The sequence below is a fragment of the Vulpes vulpes genome, chromosome 16 (genome assembly GCF_048418805.1).
Source record: "Vulpes vulpes isolate BD-2025 chromosome 16, VulVul3, whole genome shotgun sequence".
NCBI lineage: Eukaryota > Metazoa > Chordata > Mammalia > Carnivora > Canidae > Vulpes > Vulpes vulpes.
The window spans coordinates 85,324,540-85,344,216 of NC_132795.1; the positions used below are offsets into that span (position 1 = coordinate 85,324,540).

The 19,677-nt window shown below is 36.9% G+C and overlaps 1 long non-coding RNA gene across 2 annotated transcripts in view; it reads left to right on the forward strand.

The window, feature by feature from the left end:
• Window positions 1-19,677, forward strand: part of LOC112915346 (uncharacterized) — a 301,012-nt gene that overhangs the window by 167,528 nt on the left and 113,807 nt on the right. The window contains exon 1 of one of the 2 annotated variants that reach the window (XR_003234050.2): window positions 12,081-12,152. The exons of the other annotated variant lie outside the window; for it this stretch is intronic. This is a non-coding gene — a long non-coding RNA (uncharacterized lncRNA). Of the gene's footprint in view, window positions 1-12,080; window positions 12,153-19,677 lie in introns of those variants that run through there. 2 annotated transcript variants of the gene reach the window in all.

The following is a 19,677-nucleotide window of genomic DNA, read 5'->3' on the forward strand; positions in this document are numbered from 1 at the left end:
AGGCCAACTTTGATTATAATTTTTAATTTGTATTTTTTTTACCTTTCAGCCATGCAATTTTTATATTAGAAAGGAATATATTTTTTTAGTATCTTTTTTTTTTAGCCAAACTTAACTGTTAAGAGGGGAAATTATTGAAGATATTGAAAAAGACAAATTCATATAAACTCATCTCTTATTTTGAAAAGATATATTACATAGAGAACAAGTCTTGAGTCTTTCAGATATTATTGGGTCAGGCTAAAATAATTTCATTGTGAGAGCATTTTCCTTCTCTGTGTGCAGTCTAAGTGCATATTTTGTGCTCTTAGGAATAACTTTCCAAAGCTGTGTGAAGAATGTAGCAATAAAATCTAATAAGAATTATGGCTCATGACTTGAATGATGTCAGTACCCTTTTAATCCTCCCAAACATGAAAACGTTTTCTCCTCCTAAATAAGATTTCTTAACTCTTTATTTCTAAGGAAACTTGCAGAGCTCTGCAATACCATTGGCAAAGTAAGAGTTAAAGAAAGATGTTCCATTCAATTATTAACATTTACACTTGTTATTAAGATAATCCCCTTAGAAAAGACATGTATCCTACATAGTAATATTTTTGTGAATACATCGTCCAATTTTTTCATATATTACATAACATCAGAAGATCTCTGAGTTCAGTGTTCCAGCAATAATCTTTTGTTTTCTGTAAGCCAGTGGTTCTCAAACTTAAGTGTGAATCATGAGCTTGTTAAAACAGGCATGACTGGGGCTCATCCTCAAAGTTTCTGACTCAGGAGGCCTGGGCGGGGCATGAGAATGTGCATTTCTAATAAGCTCCCAGGTGATGCTGATGCTGTGAGTCTGGGATCACACCTTGCTCTTAACAGCTTTAAGCCCTTTAACCTTCTTATCTTACAGATTAATTCGGTGGGATTCAACCATCATGAGCCCTGTATGTCCCCTTAGTTTAGAAGAAGGCAAAGTTCAGTAAATTATCTATAGTTATTTGGCCAGTCCAGACTTATTTCAAGTCAAAGGACTGCATCCAGAAAAGCATAGTTGATGAATGGTTCGATGCTTGAAGATGTCAGACTGCAGAATCTCTACGGGTAAGTGTGTGATTTCTTTAGTGACATCACATTTGCCTGCAGAGATTTTCCAGTCTGTCACTTTTGAAGTTGTACTTAAGATGGAAAAAAGCTGTCTTCTTTCTACAGTGATCTTTCCAGGAAAGCTAGATTTTAAACCTAATTTACCCAAGATCAAAACTGAATGGGAAAATGGAGTTATGGTTGGGGTTCAGATAGGAGAGTGAAGGAGAATGGATACTCTGAATCTGGCACACAGCTCCATGGAGAATGAAGGAAAATAGGAAAAGTGAACCTTCCTCAAACCACAACCAATCTCATTTGCAACAGTGTTTCTGCCACACTGAAATCTTTATGGTCAATCCAAGTAAATATCCTCGAATTTCAAGCAATTTTATCTAATGGTTAGACTTTGCGATTGGGTTTCCCAGTCTTTCTTAATTTACACACATGTCTAACTAGTCACAAAAGGGATGAGTGGAATGAGGAGGTATGCTTCTCACTTGTTTTCTCCATCTCTCTTCTACTTAGGACAGCTGTCTTATAAATGCCATTACCTGCTACTAATTTTTAAAGTGCTGGAATAATACATAATAAGCAATATTCACTTCAGAAGGTCAATAATCTGTGAACATTGTGATATCATTAAGTTTATAACTTTGGGATTTGTTGTTGTTGTTGTTGTTCATTTGTCAGAACATGCTTTTTTCCCACATTAGCTGTAAATTTATTTCAACATCTGACTCCAAAACAGGGACCTTGTGTATTTTGTTCCCTGTTGTATCCCAGCATAAAGAACAGGTCCTGGCACGTAACAGGTACACAGATACTCAACAAACAGTTATTTAATGAATGGACATTAATTTACTTAGTTTTTTTGTTGTTGTTGTTTGCAAAAGCTTATTTACCATTAGAAAGGCAATAGATATATACATTAAGTCACATTTTATTGATATCAGAGTGAACATATTTAACTTCACACAAGACAAAACCAGAACATTTAAATATCAAAACTCTATCTTGGTAATAAAGAATATTCCTCTAATAAAACATTATAATGGAAGCTTTAAAACTTTTTGCCTTATAGTCTAACAATGCTATATTATGCTTTTCTGGCATGTAGTTTTATTTTAGATGATGAGTTCTTAGTCCTGGATTATATCCAAATTTATGTAATGAGTCACAAAATTAAGTTTGATTTTGTTTACACTGCACAACACAGCATCTTGATTATCTGTTAATCTGCCGTATACACATCCTTTGACCTCAAAATGACTTTAAAAGCATCCTATCAATTGCCTTCTGACTTTTCTAGATAAACCATAAATACAAACTTAACCTTAAATCTCTCATAAGTGTGCAGAGGATATAACAGGTGGCCCTGATCTGATGTGAGTGGAGCTAAATAACGTGTTGAAGTAATTGGAGCTTAGAAAGATAGAAAACATCTGGTTTTAAAAGAGGACATTTCCATCCATTTTACTGCTTTTTAAATAGAGAGCTACATCATTTTGGGTTATGTAGAAAGAAAGGGCTAGTGTTAGGAACTCCATGAACCTCATTCTGATCATCTAAGCTCCAAAGGGTGGGACTAATGTACTCGATTATGGAAGGAGGATAAGGCTTCTTATGCCATTTTTTGTTTTTTCTTTTTGGGCGATGCTTTTTGTTTCCTATGTGTTTGCAAGGCCTGGCTAACAGTATCACTTGTGCTTTTGAAGGAAAATTGATCTTGTGAATGATGGAATCATAGTTGCCATGTCCCTGATTGTTGACATCTTGTTTGTTTCTTTGCTCCGTGAGAAGGCATGGATGGAACATCTTTGGAAGAGCATCATCATTTTAACCGCATAACTGGGCTCTTTAGAGGCAGCCAGCCTATAACACAGGGTTCCCATTAGTTTAAACACTTCCACAGAGAGACTCCTTGATAAATGCAAATATTTTGACATATAAGGATTATCTGACATTAACATATCACAGATGAACTTAGAATACTACATGTACCAGAGATAAAAGGTCTGAAAAAAAAATCAAACAGTACAGTTATATTTCGAAAGATCAGGAGGCCAAGATCTACCAAGTAGTTCTCAACCTGGACTGCACCTCAGAATCATCTTGGAATCTATGGAATAGACAGGTTGCTGTGCCCCAACCAAGACCTCCTGAACATGAACTTCCCAGATGTGAATTTGAGAAGTCTCTATTTAAAGAAAAAGAACTTTATCTTTTAGAGAACTTCCATGTTCACAGAAAAATTGAGTGAAAAGTTTGGAGTTCCCATGTGCTCCCTATTCCTCCACACTCACAGCCTTCCCTATTATGGACGTCATGCACCACAGTGATACGTACATCCATTGCAATCAATGAACCTGCATTAACACATAATTATCACTCAAAATCCATGGTTTAAATTAGGGTCATTCTTAGTGTTTCTATGGTGACATGTATCTGCCTTTGTAGCATCATACAGAATAGTTCCAGTGCCCTAAAAATTCTCTGTGCTCTGTCTTTCATCCATCTCTTCCTCCAACCCTTAATTTTTTACCCCCTCCATAGTTTTGTCTTTTCCGGAAAGTCATAAGGTTGGAATCATACAGTGTGTAGCCTTTTCAGATTGGCTTCTTTCACTTAGTAATAGGCATTTACATTTCTTCCATGTCTTCTCATGGCTTGATAGCTCATTTCTTTTTTGTCATTAAACAATATCCCACTGTCTGGATGTGGTACCACAGTTTATCCATTCACCTACTGAAGGACTTTGTGTTTGCTTCAAAGTTTTTGCAATTATGAATAAAACGGCTGTAAACATTTATGTGCAGATTTTTATGTGAACAGAAGTTTTCTGTTTATTTTGGTAAATATTAAGGAGCAAGACTGTTGGATTATATGGTAGGAAGATACTTAGTTTTGCAAACTGCCAAACTGTCTTCCAAAGTGGATGTACCATTTTGCATTCCTACCAGCAATGAATGAGAGTTCCTGAGGCTACACATCTTTGTCAGCATTTAGGGTTGTCAGTGTTTTGGATCCTGACCATTCTAATAGGTATGCAGTAGTCTCTCATTGCTGTTTTAATTTATAATTCCCTCATGACATATGATGTTGCACATCTTTTCTTATGTTTACTTGCCATCTGTATATCATCTTTGGTGAGGTGTCTGTTTAGGTCTTTTACCCATTTTATAGTTGAGTTGTTTTATTCCTGTTGAATTTTAAGAATTCCTTGCATATTTTGGGCATTGGACATTTATCAGATGTGTCTTCTGCAAATATTTTCTCCCAGTCCATGGCTTGTCTGCTCATTTTCTTGCAGAATGGAAGTTTTTAATATTAATGAAGTCCAATTTATTAATTATTTCTTTCATGGATTGTGTCTTTGGTCTTGGATCTCAAAAGTTATTACCATACCCAAGGTCACTTAAGTTTTCCCCTATGCTACCTTCTAGGACTTTGTCTATTTTACATTTAGGTGTGTTATCCATTTTGAGTTAATTTTGGTGAAAGGTATAAAGTCTGTGTTTTTGTTGTTGTTTTTGATTGTGGATATCTGGTTGTTCCAGCACCACTATTGGAAAAGACTATCTTTGCTCCATTGTATTGCCTCTGCTTCTTTGTCAAAGCTCAGTTGAGTGTGGGTGTACTTCTGGGCTCTATTCTGTTCCATTTTTTGATTTGTCTATTCTTTCACCAATGCCACACTATTTTGATTACTGTAGCTTTATAAGTCTTTAAGTTGGGTAGTGTCAGTCCTCCAACTTTGTTCTTCTAAAAAATTGACTTGGCTCTTCTGGGTCTTTTACCTCTTCATCTAAAATTTAGAATCTGTTGATATTCACAAAATAGCTTGCTGGGATTTTGATTGGGGTTGTTTTGAATCTATAGAGCAAGTTGGTAAGGACTAGCATCTTGACAATACCGAGTCTTTCTATCCATGGGCTATCTCACCATTTATTTAGATCTTTCTTTAAATATTTCACCAGAGCTTTGTAATTTTCCTCACACAGATATTGTACATCTTTTGCCTGGATTTATATCTAAATATTTCACTTTTTTTGAGGAACTCATATAAATGGCAATGTGTTTTTAATTTCAAATTCTACTTATTTGTTGCTGGCATATAGGAAAGCAATTGACTTTAGCTTATTATTAACCTTATATCCTTCAACCTTGCTTTAATTACTTATTAGCTCTTGGGACTTATTTTGTCAATTCTTTTGGGTTTTCTGTATTGATAATCATGTCATATGCAAACAAAGACAGTTTTATTTCTTCCTTCCCACTATGTATGCTTTTCTTTCTTTCTTTCTTTCTTTCTTTCTTTCTTTCTTTCTTTCTTTCTTTCTTTCTCTTTCTTTCCTTCTTTCCTTTCATCTTATTGCATTAGTTAGGACTTCTAATACAATGTTGAAAAGAGTGGTAAGAGGGATATCCTTGCTGTGTTTCTGATCTTAGCAGGACACCTTCGAGTTGTTCTCCATTAAGTATGATATTTGCTGTAAATTTTTTTAAAGATTTTATTTATTTATTCATGAGACACACACACAAACACACACAGAGAGGCAGAGACACAGGCAAACGGAGAAGCACGCTTCTTGCAGGGAGCCTGATGTGGGACTAGATCCTGGATCCTGGGATCCTGACCTGAGCCAAAGGCAGACGCTCAACCACTGAGCCACCCAGGCGTCCCTGCTATAAATTTTTTTATAGATTTAAAAAATAAAGTTAAGGAAGTGCCTCTATTCCTAGTTTGCTGAGAGTTTTATCATGAACAGGTGTTAGATTCTACCAAATGCTTTTCTGCACCAGTTAGTATGATCGTGTGATTTTTTTTTCTTTAGTCTGCTGACAGGAAGGATGACATTTATTGATTTTTTGAATGTTGAACAGAATAACATTTATTGATTTTTTGAATGTTTTTTTTTAAAAGATTTTATTTATTCATTTAACAGAGAGAGAGAGAGAGTGCACAAGTAGGGAGAGCTGCAGGCAGAAGAAGAGGGAGAAGCAGGCTCCCCGCTGAGCAGGGAGCCCAACACAGGGCTTGATCCCAGGACCCTAAAATCATGACCTGAGCTGAAGGCAGATGCTTAACCAACTGAACCACCTAGGCACTCTGATTTTTAATGTTGAACCAGCCTTGCATTCCTGGGATAAATCCCACTTGATTATGGTGTATAATTATTTTTGCACATTGTTCATTTGATTTGCTAATATTTTCATTAGGATTTTTGCACCTATGTTCACGAGAGATATTAGTCTATTTTTTATTTTCTTTTAAGTCTTTGATTTCGGCATTAGGGTAATACTGGCCTCATGGAATGAATTAGAAAGTATTCTATTTTTCTGGAAAAGATAGTAAAAATTAGCATAATTTCTTCCTTAAATTTTTTGTAGAATTTACGATAGAAATTATCTAGGCCTGGTGCTTTCTGTTTGGAAGATTATTATCAATTCCATTTCTTAAATCAACAGCGGTTACTCAGATTGTCTATTTAATCTTTTCTGAGTTTTGGGAAATTGCACCTTCTAAGGAATTTGTCCATTTTATCTAGGTTATTAAATTTATGGGCATAGAATTGTTCATAATGCCCCTTTATCCTTTTAATGTTCACAGAATTTGCATTGATATCCCCTCTTTCATTTCTGTGTTAGTAATTTGCATTTTCTCTTTTCTGTCATTGGCCTATCTAGGGACTTACTGATCGTATTGATCTTTTCAAAGAACCAGCTTTTGTTTTTGCTGATTTTTCTCTATTGATTTCCTGTTTTCAATTTCTTTGGTATCTGCTGTAATTATTATTGTTTTTCTTCTGATCACTTTGGATTTATTTTTCTTTAGTTTCCTATGGTGGAAGTTTAGATGATTGGTTTTAGAGCTCCCTTCTTTTTTTAAAAAAAAGATTTTATTTATGAGAGACATAGAGAGAAAGATAGAGGCAGAGACACAGGCAGAGGATGAAGCAAGCTCCATGCAGGGAGCCCGACTTGAGACTCGATCTCGGGATTCCAGGATCACGCCCTGGACTGAAGGTGGCGCTAAACCGCTGAGCCACCCGGGCTGCCCCTCCCTTCTTTTCTAATAGATGTATTCAGCGCTATAAATTTCCCTCTACGTGCTGTTTTCACTGCATTCTACAAACTCTGGTAAGTTGTGTTTTCATTTTAATTTGGTTCAAAATATTTAAAATTTTCTCTTGAGTTTTTTTTTTTTTTTTTTTTTTTGGCCCATGTTTTAGGGTTTAAGAAGTGGGTTGATTAATTGCCATATATTTTGTGATTTTCCAGTTATCTTTCTGTTAACTGATTTCTACTTTAATTCCATTGTGGTCTAAAAGCACATCTCTATTATTTTAAAATTGTTAAGCTGTGTTTTATAGCCCACAACATGGTCTATATTGGTGAATGTTCCATGTGCTTGAGAAGATGTGTAATTTGCTGTTGTTGTATGAAGTAGTCTATAGATGTCAATTATTTCCAGTTGACTGATGGTGCTGTTGAGTTCAACTATGTCCTTACTGATTTTCTGGCTGCTGGATCTGTCCATTTCTGATAGAAGGGTGTTAATGTCTCCAACTAGAATAGTGGACTCATCTATTTCTCCTTGTAGTTCAGTTGCTTTTTGCATCATATATTTTAATGCTCTTCTTGGGTGCATACACCTTAAAGGATTGTTGTGTCTTCTGGAAAATTAATGCCTTTTCCTTATATAATATCCCTCTTTCTCTATAATAGCTTTACTTGCTCTGAAGACTGCTATGTCTGAAATTAATATAGCTACTCCCACTTTCTTTCTATTAGTGTTAGCATGGTATATTTTTCTCCATGCCTTTACTTTTAATCTACATGTGTATTTATATTTAAACTGGCTTTCATGTAGACAATATACAGTTGGTTTTTATTTTTTAGTATACTCTGACTGTCTGTCTTTTGTGTATGTAGACCATTAACATTTTAAGTGATTATTCAGGTAGTTGGAGTAATGTTTACCGTATTTACTACTGACTTTTATTTGTTGTCCTTGTTCTTTGCCCCTATTTTTGTCTTCCACACTTAGGCCTTTCATTGTTTTAATGGAGCATTTTATATGATTCCATTTTCTCTCCATTCTTAGCATATAAATTATATATTTTTAAAACTTTTATTCATTGTTTCCCTAAAATTTGCAAAATACCACTAATCCAAGTCCCTTTCAAATAACAATATACCATTTCTCAAGTAGTGTACTTCATAATAACAATATATTCCATATTCCTCCATACTATTCCTTGTATCATTGTAATTCAGTTTATTTGTACATAAGCATATATATTTATAAAGGTATAGATAAATCACATGTAAACATACATAATTTAATATGTTGTTGCTATTATTATTTTGAAGAACTGTTACCTGTTAAGTCAATTAAGAACAGGAAAAATAAAAGTTTTTATCTTACCTTCACTTACTCATTTTCTAATGCTCTTCTTTTCTTTATTTAGATCCAGGTTTCTAGCTTATATCAATTTCTTTCTCTCTGAAGAATTTTAATCTCTTTTGTAGGGCAGATTTTCTGGCAACAAATTTCCTCAATTTTTGTTTTGTTTGATAAACTCATTTTTTTTTTAATTTATTTATGATAGTCACAGAGAGAGAGAGAGAGGCAGAGACACAGGCGGAAGGAGAAGCAGGCTCCATGCACCAGGAGCCCGATGTGGGATTCGATCCCGGGTCTCTAGGATCGCGCCCTGGGCCAAAGGCAGGCGCCAAACCGCTGCGCCACCCAGGGATCCCGATAAACTCATTTCTTTTCAGCTTTTGAAAGATAATTTCACAAATTATTAGATTCTAGGTTGGGTTTTGTTCTTTTTAGCACTTTAAACAAATTTCATTCCAGTCTTTTCTTGCTTACATGGTTTCTGAGGATAAAACTAATGTAGTTTTTGTCCTTCCCTTTTATAGATATGGTGAGTTTTTTCTTCTGAGTTTTTTTGAGATTTTTATCATTGATTTTCTGAATTTTAAATTATATGCCCAGGTACAGGTGGTTTTTGTTTGTTTTTGCTTTATTTTGTTTTGGCATTTATCCTGCTTGGTATTCTCTGAGTTTATGGATCTGTAGTTTGATGTCTGATGTAAATTTGGGGACATTCTCCATCATTATTCTCTCAAATAGTGCCTTTGTTCCCACCTTTCTTCTATAGTTGGTATTTTCATTACACATATGTTAAACTTTCTGCAATTATCCCATAGTTCTTGGATATTCTGTTCTTCTTAAAAAATTTTTATTGTTGTAGTTGATGTACAATGTTATACTAGTTTCAAGTGTACAATATAGTGATTTAACAATTCTATACATTATGCAATGCTTGCCATGGTAAGTGTGGTTATCATCTGTCACTGTACAGTGTTATTAAAATATTATTGACTATATTCCTTATGATATACCTTTTATTCCCCTGACTTACTTACAACTGGAAGTTTGTGCTTTTTTTAGTTGTTTTTCTCTTTGCTTTTCCATTTTGAAGGTTTTTATTGTCCTATCCTCAAACTCAGAGATTCTTTCCTCTATTATGTCCACTCTACCAACTAATTTATCAAAGGCATTCTTCATTTCTGTTAGTGTATTTTGAAGTCTACCATGTCTTTTAGATTCTTTATTAAAACTTCCATCTCTCTGCTTTCAGTAGCCATGTATTCTTGTATGTTGTCTACTTTTTCCAGTAAATTCCTTTCCATCGTTTAAAAAAAAATTCGTGATCTGATAATTCCAATATTCTTGCTATTTCTGACTCTGGTTCCTAAGTTTGTTTAGTGTCATCAAATTGTGTTTTGCCTTCTAGTATGCTTTGTCATTTTTTTGTTGAAAGGTAGGAATGTACTGGGTAAAAGGTAAAGGTAATGTACTGGTAAATAGGCCTTTAATAATATGGTGGAAAGGTGCTGGGTAAGTAGAAGCATTCTACAGTCCTATGATTAGGTTTCAGTTTTTTGGTGAGCTTGCACCCCTGGACTCTGAACTTCAATAGCGCTTCTCAGTACCCCTATTCCCCTACCTTAGGTGGAACAGGATGGCTAGAAAGAGCTAGAATTGGGCTTCTCCCAGGTCTGATAAAACCCCAATAGGGGTCAGGCTCTGGTAAAATAGTTTCACCTGAGGGGAGGCCTTATTAAGAAAGACTGGATGCTCTAGCATATTTTCAAATGGTTCCTTTTCCCCTACCCCTACTGGAAGCACAAGGAGGTTTTTCTCCAACATAAGCCACAAGGACCTGGTGGAGCAACTGGATGTAAGCCTCACGAAAGTTTGGGGGGCCCTCTATGACTGAGTCCTACCGGAGTTTTTAACTCTCAGGCTTGTCCACACCGAGCCTTTGGCAATTCCTCGATAGCATTTCAGGTTTTCCTACCTTGGTACTGGTTCCCGTAGAGGTTTCTGCTCTAGTAAATTGTTATTTTCTGCATTCACCTGTCTCTCCTATTGTGGAGGCATTGGTTTGTGCTATGAATTCACTTCTCTGATGAATCTAAGAAGAGTTGTTGATGTTTCAGTTTATTCAGCTTTTTATTGTTAGAATGGAGCGGTGACTTGGAGCTCTGTCCATGCCAAATGGGGGTATGGAAGTCTAGAAATCTATTTTTCAAGTTGAGTCTGATAACTGGGTTTGGAACTCACTGGCTTTTAAACTTTAAAAAGGCAATATGATCTTGTTTCAGAGAAAAATCTATGAATTTACAAATCTTTTAAGAATACATAAAATTGGTAAAAGTGGAGGCTGTTCTGTTTGGAGTGTGTGTGTTGGTGAGGCGGGGTCCCCTTGTTTTGTCCTCTCAGACCCTCATCTGGTGGCAGCACCAAACTGCCTGTAGAGTCCTTCAATTACCATTCATAGGGCTCTCTCTAGCATGGAATAAGCCAATGATCTCTGAAAGCTCTAGGAGAGGGCTGCATGTGTGCCGGAGTGTCCTGCCAGAGCAAGGAGGGACAGCATCCAAAGGGAGAATGACTTCAGGTATCTGGCCTGTAATTGCCACTGGAAAGTGAAGCGGGCAGGAAGGTGATGCAGTTGGAATGGAAGTTAGAAATCTACCTGCTGCGCAAAGACCTTTTTGCAATTTGCCCCCTTTAAACGTTCCTGCTGGTGCTGGGTATTATTTAGTTAACCCAGCCTAAGGGGATGTTTTAAAGGTGGAGGATTGCCCTGGTGATGAACAAATATGAGAAATAAACTTCCAGTGGGGCTGGGTTGCCTGCTGACTGTGATTTCCTGATGATCTATAACAATGGTTATTCACTAACAGCTGGCGCATGTCTCCCTCGGACAAAGCCACTGGGAAGCGCAGGCGCTCAGATTGGTGAACCAGAACCGTTTCCCTGGTAACCGTTAACTAGCACGTGTTTTATTGTTTCCAACTGCTTTTCCTGGGGTATTTGCAGGTGGTGGGAGATGCTTTCTTAAAGAGGGGTCATAACCTCATGAACTTTCAGATGTTGCAACAAATTGGGGAACAAAACATTTTTTTTTTCTCTTTCAAATATATTAAGTAAATCTTATTACATAGCATTTTCAAGACAGATGCAGCCCAACAGTTTTTCTATTTTGCCATTATTTCCAGATGTTACCAATTTTAAAGTCAGAGTTCCCTTTTATTATCAGGTCCTATAGGAAGTCAATACTAGTGATGTGTATGGCAGCAGTATATCATTTTGGCCTTTGGGGTGTGTTGTGGTTATACACTTTGCTATAAAGTGGGAAATCCAACCATAAAATCTGAGTGTATTTTTAGCTGGACTTCAAATGGTTTGTATGCTTTGCCTATTCATTAATTTAGCTCAATGTTTTTGCTCTTACTGGAAGTTTTCTTTCTTGTTTTTAATACACCAGAAAACTTGTAGTGTTGCTATAAAATACAAGACCAAATAAGGTAAGACTTGGTCATGTTAGAATTTCCTTCTATATTTATTTGACATATTTTTGAAAGGATCAGTTAATTTCCTGATGGATAGCTCCCTCTTCTGTCTGGTTTCTAGAATTTGCGTCTCCTGAAACCACAGATGGAAGATGCACCATGTACCACAGAATTCTGTAGCTTTGCTGAAGGTAAATATAAGTTACTCTATCGAAAAGCAAATTCATAATGGGAATTTGAAAGGTGTTTCCATCGTAATTATTTGGTTTAAAATAGAGTCATAAACCCTGTAAATGCTGGATGAAAATAAATGAAAACATACTTTTAAGTTAGTATTGAATGGATATCCCTGAAAAAAAAAAAAAAAACGCAGCCCTCATCGATCATTTGTCTTAACTCTATTTGAAATACCTGGACTTTGGTCAAATAAGCGTTTGTAGCTTGATTTGCCAAGAATCCCAACAATACTGCAACTCAAGTCTTTTCTTGAGCCTAATTTGCAAAGCCTTTTCTTGGAACTGTTCTTCATGTGTTTTCAAACATGCACCTATTTATAAATTACATGTGTGACATTCAAATGCTCTCCTCCAGGACCTTAGAATGTCTAAAAGGCTTTTTTAAAAAAAAGTATTTAAAAATATCTTTGTGTCCTTGGGTCCAGTTTAGTCACAACAAGCAAGAGTTAGGGTTATGCTCTGAAAATGAACACAAAAAGATCTACAACCTAAACTCATAACCATAGAACTAAAAGAGCTAGTAAATTATTTACGATGATGAGGGCAATTAAGTACAGTATTTGTTTCACAGTGATAAAGTTTGACTGTGGAAGAAAATATTGATTCATTTCAGATTTACCCCTCTCATTCCCTCCAGTAGCAGGGTTTGGGGGCATATATGACCCTAATCACGTAAATATATATGCAATGAGCACTGTTCATAATTCTCTGCTTTGCTTTTGTTGGGGCAGGCACACCTGAATGAGAGACCTCATTTCCCCTCACACACTCCTATTGGTATTGTGTCATTTCTTAGTTTTGTTCAAAAGGTATAAATAGTGATTTGAGCATAGTGGAGTAAGAATCAGCAAACTATTATTGATATTGGAAGACTGAAGCATACATTTAAACATTTTAAATTACATCCTCATCTCACAGGTAATGCTCTAAGTCACGAAGTACTACATGGTAAATCTCATGTGTAATTAGGGATTGTCGGAAATTCATACACCCAATTCAACCTCCCCTTCCCCAGCAAGGAGCCCAGAGAGAGTAGCTGCTTGCTGAGGGTCCTGCAATGAGGTGGTGACATAAATGGTTTTTCTGGTTCATGTCTGAGGACTCTTTTGGCCAAACTACACCCTCTGCAGTGGTCAGGGAGTTCTTTACTATTTGGCTGTGGCTCCATAAATGGGACTTCTGTGATTTCTTCCCTCCTCCCAGTACACCTACTCTTCCCCCTACCATTTCCCAGATTTGCATCCCAATGGCTTGCTAGCTGAGTGACTTTGGATTAGTTAACCAACCTCTCTGTGCTTCAGTTTTCCCTTCTATGGAATGAGGCTAATAATAGTGCATTGCTCATAGAATTAATACCAGTGATAGGCATGGCACTGTGACAGTATATAGTAAGCCCTTAAATATTGGCTATTTTTATTACTATATTTTTCTGCCATTCTTTATCCAATGTGTACTATGGTCTTCATTTACTCTATAGCATGCGGTAATCACTTTCGAAAACAACTGAAGATTGTACCCCCATATTCATAGCAACATTATTTACAATAGTAAAAGTGAAAGCAACCCAAGTGTCTCTGCAAGGATGAATAGATACATTGTAATATATACATACACTGGAATACTATTCACCCTTAAAAAAGAAGTTTTGACATGTGCTACAACATGGATGAAACCTGAGGATACTATGTTAAGTGAAATAAGCTAGTCACAAAAAGGCAGATACTGTATGATTCCACTTACATTAAGTAGCTAGAGAAGTCAAATTCAGAGATAGAATGGTGATTGGCAGATGGTGGGGTTGGCAGGGGCTGGGGTAGAGGGCATAATGGGGAGTTGTTTGAGTACAAGAGTTTCAGTTCTGCAAGATGAAAAGAGTTCTGGAGATTTATCACAACAATGGGAATGTACTTAACACTACTGAACTATGTATTTAAAAACGGTTCAAAAGGTAAATTTTATGTTTGTGTATTTTACCATCATTTAAAACTTTTAAAAATAAAAAGTGTGCAATTAAAAAGTGTGCAATTAAAGCATATTAGTTGTATTAGTCAATCTGGACATTCTGATGTTTCGGTCTTAGCGCTCCTGGTCAGTGCAGTGGGTCAGAACAGAGAATGTTTTGGGGGTTAAGTGTGTGATAGCAGGTCATATCTGTTTTAGTTCTGTTTCTTTCCTCTGGGATTGCTGACTTCTTGCCAAGGATGGACTTAATTTCTAGGGCCTTATATTTCATGGACCAGATGAAATTACAGAAGCACACTTTCTCCCACAGACATATGAAGAAACTCCAGAGACTTTTCAAAAAATACAGACACATGAAGAGCAAATTTGATTGATCAAGTTTACCATTAACAAAAAAACATCTTCAGGGGGTGGTATAGGCTGAAATTACCTTACTGAACAAAGCAAGCAAAGAGGTAGAGAGAGAAAAAAGAAGAAAATTTCATCTGGGAGTAGGATTTCTTTTCAAAATTCCAGTTTAATAATCATTATTGTCTACAAAGATGATTAAAAGCATCATATAGTTCCAGGATAAGAAGCAAGTGCAACCAGAAATGAGTTTATGCTAAATTAGCATTTGATAATTTCTTGTCATAATCTGATATAAAAGTTGTATACCTTTTATTTCAATTCATGAATTCCTTTTATTCAATTTTAATACCCTTTTAGTTCCAGTTCAGTAACATATACTGCATATCTATTATACAGTGTCTCAGATAGACTTCTGGGTTGGAGTTTTTTGTTTTTGTTTTTTTTAAAAAGCTAAAACTTAAAAAAAAATGTTTGAAGTAACTGAATACACTGGAAATAATAATAGCCATCCTTCCAAATAACATTCCCATCGTGATCATGGGACTTACATAAACTAAATATTTGTAGAGGAAAATTCTTCAACTATATTATAGCAAGACGGTCTTCTTTCAGATATGCTAGTAAGGAACAGTCACCACACAAATGGATGAGTCTGCTCAAGCCAGCTCAAAAAAGGGACAAGATAGGTACTTTTACAGCTCATCAAAAAGAGTAATGAAAATAGTAACAGGACATCACCAACATGTGCCCAACTATGTCACTTTTGAAATGCCACATTTTAATTTTACTTTGTTTTTATGGAATAACAATGGGAAGTTTTAATTTAAATGTTATAAGTTGAGCACTGACATGAAATTATTAGCTTGTTCAGGCACACTATCACAATCCTAATTTCAGCAGCATCTTAATAAAAAGCCTAGGTTTATGAATCTACTAACTGGCCCTTTATTGGAATCCAAAGAGGTCAGTAACAATCTGGAAATCACAAAATACACAGGAAGAAGAAAAACATAAGACTTACCAAGAAAAACATCTGTAACAGCGTTAAGACAAAAGGCCAGTTTGATGACATGATTCATTCTTTCAGCATCCACTACTTATTCCGACCATCTGAAGGCTCTAGACATAGGAGGGGGAAAAAAAGGTGGTGGCTTTAATATTAAGAGCTGTGAAAGGTGAGAAATGGACCTTGACAAACACATCTAAACACATCACTGTATTTCATAATAGAAACATTTTCCTTTCCATTCTCAATATTTCTAGTTGAATAAGTAGCCACCACTGCAAGGATTTGTAACAGAAACATTTTCACCCTTGAGAGAGAGAGAGAGAGAGAGAGAGAGACATCATTAAGTGCATTTTGAAAGGTTCACATTTAGCTTTTAACCAAAAGCGAACCTTTGGTGGCTTTTCCAATCCTTTTCAAGTCAAGAAGCCTTAGAAACTGAAGTGAAAGAGATCAGATCTCAGCCTACCTCTTTCAGCCCTTGAGAATCCCTTTTCCAGGTAGTTTCCCAAATAGTGAGGCTTTATCGGAACCCTCAGTTCTTCTCCTTGGAAGTTATTAAATCAGCAGAAAGACGGCCAATAATGGCACATGAAATCTAAGTTTTGTATAGGAAACGGACAGGCAGTCTACACTTTGTTATTCACTTGATAGACAGAGCCATTTTGACAGCCCTAACCTTGGAAACCACAGGTCCTGCTGAGCTCAGCAGGAGTCAAGCGCTGAGTACCATCTGTCAAAGCTTTATTTTCCCCTCCTTCTTATCCACGCCTTTACCATAAGATGCTGAAAAGAGCCCTGAATGAAAAGTCTGCTACCTACAGTTAAACTTGTGTGCGTCCTAACGCTAATGTTGGGGTAAGAAATTCACCCTGCAGCCTACCAAATCTGGGCGAACTGTATTAGGTATGCTATGTCCTTCCTTAATAGTTCTCTTCCCAAGAAAGTAGGGGGGGGGGGGTGAGAAACTGTAACTGCACTCCCAACAGCTAACACTACAAAATTAGGAAATTGTACCTAGTTATGGTTTTTGCCAACTCTGCGGCTAAAACCATGGATGGCTTGGAAAGTTCTCAATTCTAAGGATTCGTGGGGTTTTTTTCTTAATGTAGTTTAAACCTGTACAAAAACAAATCTGCTGCTCTCCCCAAATAGAGGTTTTAATGGGCTAACCTCTTGCTTCATAAATCTCAGAGTGCATAAATAAAATCCACCCCCTCCATATCATAATCAATTCTAAGAAGTTAACAAGCCTAATCATAATAAAATCAATTAAGTCATGCTACACTTGTATAGAAGATGATGTATCAATTGATAATAAAGGAGTTAGAAACGGCATTGCTTTTGATTAGGTGCTACCAAAATGCTACATAATTTTTGAGGTACAAATTTATTTTGCATTAAAAACTTTGTATATTTAATGAATGATTTTAGGTGTCTATTTGAAATCTTTAAATGTAGGACACCATTTCTAGCATACATAGTTCAGAAGTTTTCATAAACACAGAATCATAAAATAGAAGTTTTGAGTTTGAAAGTTGAAGTGAGGTGCTTTCTTTTTTTGCAGAATTATTCCAAATTTAAATTTTCAGTTAAATTTTGTGCTTCATTCTGACTTGTTTTACCTAGTCACTCTTCCAATTTTCCTAAATGCTAAAAAAATTTAAGATAGTATGTCCACTATATGTACTAGATTTACTATTTTACAGTAAGTATATTCATTGTCTAATGGATAATTACATTGTCAAGAAGACATTGTAAAAATAAGCATTTAGTTGATTACAATTACACAAATATGTACTTTTTACATTTTATATTTTACTCAATGTGCCATATGTATGTTGTACGGAGATTTGAGAGCTCTTACATATATATGATTAAAATGCTTTATGTAAGATATTTTTTTATGTAAGATATTTTTAATAAACTACAAACCCAAAAGGTGATTTTCTTAAAGTGACCAAGAATACTTTGCAATGTCGAAACTAGATAACAAATAATTTCTAATTATTACCAGATTGAATTTTTGTGTGTCAGTTTTGCGAGACGCTTCAGCCGTATATGCTTTTGTGAATCCATGTGCAAATGCATTTGGACAAAGTCTGAATTGAGTGGGGACTTGGCCCCTTCCCTGAGCTTCCCTCACCTGCCCTTCCTCCTTGGAGGGGCTGATCTCCTTCGAAGGCTGAGAAGGAAGCTGACTTTGCAGGCAGACAGGGTCCCTGCTCCGTACATACCTCTTCCACCAGGGCATTAATGCCTGAAATCCTTTCTCCTGGGGGGCAGGAAACAACTTTTACCACACCAAGAGAAAATTCAAAGGCAAATGCCCCCAGGGAGAGACAGCACGTGGATTTAAATTAATCTTGATGACAGTTATTCAGAGAGCAAAAAGAAGCGGAGGAGAGCAGGAGGGGAGGCCCTCCAGATGGAGAAGGGGTGAAGGCAGGAGAGGCAAATTGGGGCTTCCTCAGGGTGTCACCTAAGGAAGACTAGTTCAAGGGTCCATAGAGTCACCTTTGCTTGGCATTATGCATGTGTAGGTTTCTCGAGTCTCACTGTTTTTTTGTTTTGTTTTGTTTTTTAAGAGTTTATTCATTTATTCATGAGAGACACAGAGAGAGAGAGAGGCAGGCTCCATGCAGGGAGCCCGATGTGGGACTCAATCCTGAGACTACAGGATCACGCCCTTGGCCGAAGGCAGGTGTTAAACCACTGGGCCACCCAGGGATCCCAACAAGTCTCGCTGTTAATGTCAATTGTCATAGTATCAGAATCTGAGCGTTCAAGGGATGCTCAGGATCGTTGAGTGAAATTCTGCATTTATAGAGATGAGGAAATTGAGATACAGACAAGCCTACTCTAGAGTTTATCCAAACCTCAGTTTAAAAGCTATTTCAATGTGATTTAACTGTGTTTAGATCCTTCCAGAGAATTTAACTTAATAATTTGCTTTCCAGTCAGTGACCATTACAGCCCGTGTTTTATATTTTATGTATATATTCGTACTGCAGTTGTTTCTAAAAAAGGGTGGAGGCAAGTCCTTATTTTTTTTTTTTTGAGGCAAGTCCTTATGTTTACACTGTAATTTCGAGTTTATGAAGTACTTTTTTTGCATGGACTCTTACTTTCTTAGTTGATCTAGTATAATAGCTTCTCTCTCTTTTTTTTTTTTTTTGGTGGGAGAGTGGAATCTAGATGTCATGTTTATTATTTCTGTAGTCAGTTCAAGTCTACTGGGTTTATTTGAGCATGTGCTAGTTACACTGTTCTACAGCAATCTTGGGGAGTCAGAATAATATTCATTCAACAAAGATTTATCAAAGACTTGCCATGTGCTAAGAATTGGGAATACTAAAAGCCTCTGCATTCGGAGACACTACATTATAGCAGATAGGGTGGCAGTGACAGGGCATACAGAAACATTAACTACAGACTCATGCAAATATTATAAAATTACCACTCCACCAAGTAGCATGAGGGAAAGAGACCTGAAGGGGTGAGTGGGTCCATAGGGTGAGCTTTTCCTATCAGACAGGTCTGTAGGGCTCCCTGAGGAAGTGGTGAGGGAGCCGAGGCCTCCTGGGAAGGGCAGAAGGAGAGAGAGAGAGATCCCCAGGCAAAGGGTGCACCAGCCAGTGTGAGGACCTGCAAGAAAGCTGGTGTGAGGGCAGCTTGGACTGTGAAATGGAGAGTGACAAGGAGGCCAGACCCTACAGAGTTCAGTGGACTATGCTAGGGATGATGTGGCTTTGTCCTAGGGGCAAATGGTTTGAAGGAGAAGTGTGATAACCTGACTAGATTGGGTTTTGACATGGCCATTTTGGCAGCAATGTGGGAAAAGTTTGGGCGAGGGTGGGGCCTTGGCTGGGAGAGGCTGACTTGCTTGTGGGGCGAGCAGTACCAACTACGTGTTCCCACTGCGCGGATGGGGCAGCTAAGGCCTGAGAAGTGACACAACCAAGCTCAGAACCCATGTCTCCTAATTTTTAGGACCGATATTGCTGGCTCCTTTCACTATCCCACCTTAAAGCGTAACACAGATTTCTGTTGTTTAGCGTTTACGCTCTGAAGATGATATTGTTCAGGAGTGTTTGAGGATGCCACCTCAATCCATACCCTTGTATGAGACAGCCTAGTATGGTGATGGTATGTAAGGGT